The sequence below is a fragment of the Balaenoptera acutorostrata genome, chromosome 2 (genome assembly GCF_949987535.1).
Source record: "Balaenoptera acutorostrata chromosome 2, mBalAcu1.1, whole genome shotgun sequence".
Classification (NCBI taxonomy): Eukaryota; Metazoa; Chordata; class Mammalia; order Artiodactyla; family Balaenopteridae; genus Balaenoptera; species Balaenoptera acutorostrata.
This window is the reverse complement of record NC_080065.1, coordinates 100,789,398-100,798,478: the sequence shown is the minus strand read 5'-3', so window position 1 is coordinate 100,798,478 and position 9,081 is coordinate 100,789,398.

The following is a 9,081-nucleotide window of genomic DNA, read 5'->3' as shown; positions in this document are numbered from 1 at the left end:
ACAAAAGGAGAATAGCCTCAGATTTCAGTGGTACTAAAATGTGAAATGACTTAATGTCTAGTGGTCCCCAAACTGAAGATGCTGTGTAAGAAATCAGTGCTGTAGAATTATATAACCACATTTTATGTATTTTGCTTACACACCATCTAAACCAGTATCATTCAATTAGTTTCAATATGATGAGTCATTCACTTTTCAGAACATGGCTAGGACAAAGAAAATATACAGTTATATCCCTAAGGAATCCCTCTCTATAATATCCTCCCCAGGATGCAAATTACATATTTATATAACCTTAATATCCATTGTGATTTGGTTGCAAACTGATAACCAAATTCGTGTTTGTGTGTGTGTGTGTGTGTGTGTGTATGTGTGTGTGTGTGTATGTGTGTGTGTGTGTGAGAGAGAGAGAGAGAGACAGAGGAAAAAGGGAGAGAGTGTGCATAGGTATATTAGGATTCAAAAGGATGATTAAATAGAGATAAAAATAAAGATAGTTAAGATATAACATACATATATATATAAACTATGTAGTACGCAAATATACATGTTTATGCTTGTATATTTTCCATATTTAGTATCAAACTTTTTTTCAAGTAGAAGGGTATACAGAAAAGCTAGATTCAAGCTTTACTCCTTTTTCAGCATTTTATTAACAATTAAAAGCTACAGAGGTAGGTTTATTTTTATTTAATGTGTGGATTTTTCATTATACAGGGTATAAGGACGAAAGATGGAAATTTTACTATAGCACCTCTGTTTTGTGAAGTAAACATTTTATTGAAATATAAATATTTAGAAAAATGCACAAATCACAAATGTACAACTCAAATATTTTAACAAAGTGAACATAACCTTGTACAGAGCTCCCTGTGAAGAAACAGAACATTACTATCACCTCCCAAGTCCCTCCCATGCCTCCTCCCAGTCCCATGCCCAGTCCCTCATGGGTCTGCCAATACCAAGGATAACCACTATCCTGACTTCCATCATTAGGGACCATTTCTGTTCTTGCACAAATCAAAGTATGTAGTTCGTGTTCTTTTATGCCTGCCTTTTATCTTTTAACGTTATGTTTGTGAGAACCATTCAAGCTGTTGCTTTAGCAATAATTTGTTCACTCACTTTCATTTTTTTATATTTCACTATATGAACACATATATCAGAAATTATTTATTCAATCTTCTGGTAAGAAACGTAGGGTGTTCCCAGTTTTTGGTGATTACTAATGCTATTAATAATGCTGTTATAAATATTATTTTACATGCCTTTGATGAACATATGTATGTATTTTTGTTGGGTATATTCCAAGAGTGAATTTTCTGTATCATATTATATACACATGTTGAAAATACCATACTTCTGACAAATATGTAGCACATGCCCCTTTTTTTTTGAGTGTGACAAGCCATTTTAGAAGGCAAAGGGGGCTTCCCTGGTGGTGGAGTGGTTAAGCATCCGCCTGCCAATGAAGGGGACATGGGTTCAAGCCCTGGTCCAGGAAGATACCACATGCCTCAGAGCAACTAAGCCTGTGTGCCACAACTACTGAGCTTGCGCTCTAGAGCCTGCGAACCACAACTACTGAGCCCACGTGCTGCAACCACTGAAGCTTGTGTGCCTAGAGCCTGTGCTCTGCAATGAGAAGCCACCACAATGAGAAGCCCATACATGCAACAAAGAGTAGCCCCCACTCGCCACAACTAGAGAAAACCCACGTGCAGCAACGAAGACCCAGCGCAGCTAAAAATAAATAAATAAAATAAATAAATAAATTTATTTTTTAAAAAAAGAAAGAAGGCAAAGGACAGGATTTTATGTAGTATCCTTTTCTTATCATTTAACAGTTGTTCCGTGGTGAATTTTCCATGAATAAAGTAGCTTTTGTCATTGGGTATGCTGCCATCTTTCTCAGGAGGTAAATTGACTCTTTTTTTTTTTTTTTAAGCAACAACTATGTAGTAAATTCAGTATCTACTTTCCTCTGTGAAATATTAACAAATGTTCCTGGCATATAATGCAGTGTCTAGCAAACAGTGAGTATTCTTTAAAAAGGTGTTTTTCAGCAAAGAAGATATACAGATGGCAAATAAGCATATGAAAAGATGTGCAGAGTTCGGGTTCAAGATGGTGGAGTAGAAGGACATGCATTCACTCCCTCTTGCGAGAGCACCAGAATCACAACTAACTGCTGAACAATCATTGACAGGAAGACACTGGAACTCACCAAAAAAGATACTCCACATCCAAAGACAAAGGAGAAGCCACAATGAGATGGTAGGAGGGGTGCACTCACGGTAAAATCAAATCCCATAACTGCTGGGTGGGTGACTTACAAACTGGAGAACACTTATACCACAGAAGTTCACGAGTGGAATGAAGGTTCTGAGCCCCACGTCAGGCTTCCCAACCTGGGGGTCCAGCAACAGGAGGAGGAATTCCCAGAGAATCAGACTTTGAAGGCTAGTAGGATTTGATTGCAGGACTTCAACAGGACTGGGGGAAACAGAGACTCCACTCTCGGAGGGCACACACAAAGCAGAGTGCGCATCAGGACCCAGGGGGAAGGAGCAGTGGCCCCACAGGAGACTGTACCATACCTACCTGCTAATGTTGGAGGGTGTCCTGCAGAGGGAGGGGGTGGCTGTGGCTCACTGTGAGGACAAGGACACTGTCAGCAGAAGTTCTGGAAAGTACTCCTTGGTGTGAGCCCTCCCAGAGTCTGCCATTAGCTCCACCAAAGAGCAGGGTAGGCTCCAGTGTTGGCTTGCCTCAGGCCAAACAACCAACAGGGAGGGAACCCAACCCCACCCATCAGCAGACAAGTGGATTAAAGTTTTACTGAGCTCTGCCCACCAGAGCAACAGCCAGCTCTACCCAGCACCAGTCCCACCCATCAGTAAACTTGCACAAGCTTCTGAGATAGCCTCATCCACCAGAGGGCAGACAGCAGAAGCAAGAAGAACTACAATCCTGCAGCCTGTTGAACAAAAACCACGTTCACAGAAAGATAGACAAGATGAAAAGGCAGAGGGCTATGTACTAGATGAAGGAATAAGATAAAACCCCAGAAAAACAACTAAATGAAGTGGAGATAGGCAACCTTCCAGAAAAAGAATTCAGAATAATGATAGTGAAGATGATCCAGGACCTCAGAAAAAGAATGGAGGCAAAGATTGAGAATGTGCAAGAAATGTTTAACAAAGCCCTAGAAGAATTAAAGAATAAACACCTAGAAGAATTAAAGAACAAACAAACATAGATGAACAATACAATAACTGAAATGAAAAATACACTAGGAGGACTCAATAGCAGAATAACTGAGGCAGAAGAACGGATAAGTGACCTGGAAGACAGAATGGTGGAATTCACTGCCATGGAACAGAATAAAGAAAAAAGAATGAAAACAAATGAAGACAGGCTAACAGACCTCTAGGCCAACATTGAACACAACAACATTCGCATTATAGGGGTCCCAGAAGGAGAAGAGAGAGAGAAAGAACCCGAGAAAATATTTGAAGAGATTATAGTTGAAAACTTCCGTAACATGGGAAAGGTAATAGCCACCCAAGTCCAGGAAGCACAGAGAGTCCCATACAGGATAAACTCAAGGAGAAACATGCTGAGACACATAGTAATCAAATTGACAAAAATTAAAGACAAAGAAAAATTATTCAAAGCAACAAGGGAAAAATGACAACGTATAAGGGAACTCCCATAAGGTTAACAGCTGATATCTCAGCAGAAATTCTATAAGCCAGAAGGGAGTGGCATGATATATTTAAAGTGATGAAAGGGAAGAACCTGCAACCAAGTTACTCTACCCAGCAAGGATCTCATTCAGATTTGATGGAGAAATTAAAACCTTTACAGACAAGCAAAAGCTGAGAGAGTTCAGCACCACCAAACCAGCTTTACAACAAATGCTAAAGGAACTTCTCTAGGCAAGAAACACAAGAGAAGGAAAACACCTACAATAACAAACACAAAATATCTAAGAAAATGGGAATAGGAACATACATATCGATAATTACCTTAAATGTAAATGGATTAAATGCTCCAACAAAAAGACTTGGACTGGCTGAATGGATACAAAAACAAGACCAGTACATATGCTGTCTACAAGAGACCCACTTCAGACCTAGGGACACATAAAGACTGAAAGTGAGGGGATGGAAAAGATATTCCATGCAAATGGAAATCAAAAGAAAGCTGGAGTAGCAATACTAATATCAGATAAAATAGACTTTAAAATAAAGAATGTTACAAGAGGCAAGGATGGACATGACATAATGATCAAGGGATCAATCCAAGAAGAAGATATAACAATTATAAATATATATGCACCCAAAATAGGCTCACCTCAATACATAAAGCCACCACTAACAGCTATAGAAGAGGAAATTGACAGTGACACAATAATAATGGGGAACTTTAACACCTCACTTACACCAATGGACAGATCATCCAAACAGAAAATTAATAAGGAAACGCAAGCTTTAAATGACACAATAGACCAGATAGATTTAATTGATATTTATAGGACATTCCATCCCAAAACAGCAGATTACACTTTCTTCTCAAGGGCGCATGGAACATTCTCCAGGATAGATCACACTTGGGTCACAAATCAAGCCTCAGTAAATTTAAGAAAATTGAAATCATATCAAGCATCTTTTCTCACCATGACGCTATGAGATTAGACATCAATTACAGGGAAAATAATGTAAAAACACAAACACATGGAGGCTAAACAATATGTTACTGAATAACCGAGAGATCACTGAAGAAATCAAAGAGGAAATCAAAAAATACCTAGAGACAAATTAACGAAAACCCGATGATGCAAAACCTATGGGATGCAGCAAAAGCAGTTCTAAGAGAGAAGTTTATAGCAATACAAGGTTACCTCAAGAAACAAGATAAATCTCAAATAAACAATCTAACCTTATGCCTAAAGGAACTAGAGAAAGAAGAACAAACAAAACCAAAAGTTAGTAGAAGGAAAGAAATCATAAAGATCAGAGCAGAAATAAATGAAATAGAAACAAAGAAAACAATAGCAATGATCAATAAAACTAAAAGCTGGTTCTTTGAGAAGATAAACAAAATTGATCAACCATTAGCCAGACTCATCAAGAAAAAGAGGGAGAGGATTCAAATCAATAGAATTAGAAATGAAAAAAGAGAACTTACAGCAGACACTGCAGAAATACAAAGCATCCTAAGAGACTACCACAAGCAACTCTATGTCAATAAAATGGACAACCTAGAAGAAATGGACAAATTCTGAGAAAGGTATAACCTTCCAAGACTGAACCAGGAAGAAATAGAAAATATAGATGGACCAATCACAAGTAGTGAAATTGAAACTGTGATTAAAAATCTTCCGACAAACAAAAGTCCAGGACCAGATGGCTTCAGAGGTGAATTCTATCAAACATTTAGAGAAAAGCTAACACCTATACTTCTCAAACTCTTCAAAAATTTGCAGAGGAAGGAACACTCTCAAACTCATTCTATGAGGCCACCATCACCCTGATACCAAAACCAGACAAATATACTACAAAAAAAGAAAATTACAGGCCAATATCACTGATGAATATAGATGCAAAAATCCTCAACAAAATACTAGCAAACAGAATCCAACAACACTTTAAAAGGATCATGAACCATGATCAAGTGGGATTTATCCCAGCGATGCAAGTATTCTTCAATATATGCAAATCAATCAATGTGATACACCATATTAACAAATTGAAGAATAAAAACCATATGATCATCTCAATAGATGCAGAAGAAGCTTTTGACAAAATTCAACACCCATTTATGATAGAAACTCTCCAGCAAGTGGGCATAGAGGGAACCTACCTCAACATAATAAAGGCCATATACAACAAACCCACAGCAAGCATCATTCTCAATGGTGAAAAACTGAAAGCCTTTCCTCTAAGATCAGGAACAAGACAAGGATATCCACTCTCACCACTATTATTCAACATAGTTTTGGAAGTCCTAGCCACGGCAATCAGAGGAGAAAAATAAAAGGAATACAGATTGGAAAAGAAGAAGTAAAACTTTCACTGTTTACAGATGACATGATACTATACATAGAGAATCCTAAACATGCCACCAGAAAACTACTAGAGCTAATCAATGAAGTTGGTAAAGTTTCAGGATACAAAATTAATGTGCAGAAATCTCTTGCATTCCTATACACTAATGATGAAAAATCAGAAAGAGAAATTAAGGAAACCCTCCTATGCACCATTGCAACAAAGAGAATAAAATACCTAGGAATAAACCTACCTAGGGAGACAAAAGACCTGTATGCAGAAAACTATAAGATACTGATGAAAGAAGTTAAAGATGATACAAACAGATGGAGAGATATACCATGTTCTTGGATTGGAAGAATCAATATTGTGAAAATGACTATACCACCCAAAGCAATCTACAGATTCAATGCAATCCCTATCAAATTACCAATGGCATTTTTTACAGAACAGGAACAAAAAATCTTAAAATTTGTATGGAGACACAAAAGACCCCAAATAGCCAAAGCAGTCTTGAGGGAAAAAAACAGAGCTGGAAGAATAAGACTCCCTGACTTCAGACTATACTACAAAGCTACAGTAATCAAGACAATACTGTCACAAAAACAGAAATATAGATCAATGGAACAGGATTGAAAGCCCAGAGATAAACCCACACACCTGTGGTCAACTAATCTATGACAAAGGAGGCAAGGATATATAATGGAGAAAAGACAGTCTCTTCAATAAGTGGTGTTGGGAAAACTGGACAGCTACATGTAAAAGAATGAAATTAGAACACTCCCTAACACCATATGCAAAAATAAACTCAAAATGGATTTAAGACTGGACACTATAAAACTCTTAGAGAAAAACATAGGAAGACACCCTATGACATAAATCACCGCAAGATCTTTTTTGATCCACCTCCTAGAGTATTGGGAAAAAAACCAAAAATAAACAAATGGGACCTAATGAAACTTAAAAGCTTTTGCACAGCAAAGGAAACCATAAAAGATGCAAAGACAACCCTCAGATTGGGAGAAAATATTTGCAAATGAATCAACGGACAAAGGATTAATCTCCAAAATATTTAAACAGCTCATGCAGCTCAATATTAAAAAAACAACTCAGTCAAAAAATGGGCAGAAGGCCTAAATATACATTTCTCCAAAGAAGGCATGCAGATGGCCAAAAGCACATGAAAAGCTGCTCAACATCACTAACTATTAGAGAAATGCAAATCAAAACTACAATGAGGTATCACCTCACTCCAGTTAGAATGGGCATCATCAGAAAATCTACAAACAACAAAAGCTGGAGACTGTGTGGAGAAAAGGGAATCCTCCTGCACTGTTGGTGGGAACGTAAATTGATACAGCCACTATGGAGAACAGTATGGAGGTTCCTTAAAAAACTAAAAATAGAACTACCATATGACCCAGCAATCCCACTACTGGGCATATACCCAGAGAAAACCATAATTCAAAAAGACACATGCACCCCAGTGTTCACTGCAGCACTATTTACAATAGCCAGGGCATGGAAGCAACCTAATGCCGATCAACAGACGAATGGATAAAGAAGATGTGATACATATATACAATGGAATATTACTCAGCCATAAAAATGAACAAAATTGGGGCATTTGTAGAGACATGGATGGATCTAGAGACTGTCTTACAGAGTGAAGTAAATCAGAAAGAGAAAAACAACTATCGTATATTAACACATATATGTGGAACCTAGAAAAATGGCACAGATGAACTGGTTTGCAGGGCAGAAATAGAGACACAGATGTAGAGAACAAACATATGGACACCAACGGGGGAAAGTGGTGGTTGGGGGGTGTGGTGGTGTGATGAATTGGGAGATTGAGATTGACATATATACACTAATATGTATAAAATGGATAACTAATAAGAACCTGCTGTATAAAAAATAAATAAAATAAAATTTAAAAAAATGATATGCAATATCATATGTCATTAGGAAATTGCAAATTAAAACAATGAGATATTACTATACATTAGTAGAATGGCTAAAATTCAATAACACCAAATGCTGGCAAGGCTGCAGATCAATAGGAACTTTCATTTATTGCTGGTGGGAATGCAAAATGGTACAGCCACTTTGGAAAATAGTTTGGCAGTTTCTTACAAATGAAACAAACTCTTACCTTACAATCCAGCAATTATGCTCCTTGGTGTTTATCTAAATGAGTTGAAAACATATGCCCACACAAAACACTGCACATGAATGTTTATAGCAGCTTTACTTACAATTGCCAAAATTTGGAAGCAAGTGAGATGTCCTTCATTAGATGAATGGATAAACAAACTATTATACATCCAGACAATGGAATATTATATAGCAATAAAACGAAATGAGATTTTAAGCAATGAAAAGACATGGAAGACCTTTACATACAACTCAATTAAAAGGAAACAACAAAAATGGGCAGAACACCTAAGTAGACATTTTTCCAAAGATAACTTAGAGATGGCCAACAAGCACATGAAACGATGGTCAACATCGCTAATTGTTAGAGAAGTGCAAATCAAATCAACAGTGAGATATCACCTCACACCTGTCAGATGGCTATTGTCAAAAAGTCCAGAAATAACACATGTTGGAGAGGATGCAGAAAAAAGGGAACCCTTGTACACTGTTGGTAGGAATGGAAATTGTTGCAGCCATTATGGACAACAGTACGGAGATTCCTCATAAAAGTAAAAATAGAGTTGGCCTATAATCCTGCAATGCCACTCCTGGACATATGTCTGGAAAAAACCATAATTTGAAAAGATACATGTATCCCAATGTTCATTGCAACACTGTTTACAATAGCCAAGACATGGAAGCAACCTAAAGGTCCATCAACAGATGAATGGATAAAGAAGATGTGATACACACACACACACACACACACACACACACACACACACATATATATAATAACGGAATATTACTCAGCCATAAAAAAAGAATGAAATAATACCATTTGCAGCAACATGGATGGACCTAGAGATGATCATATTAAGTG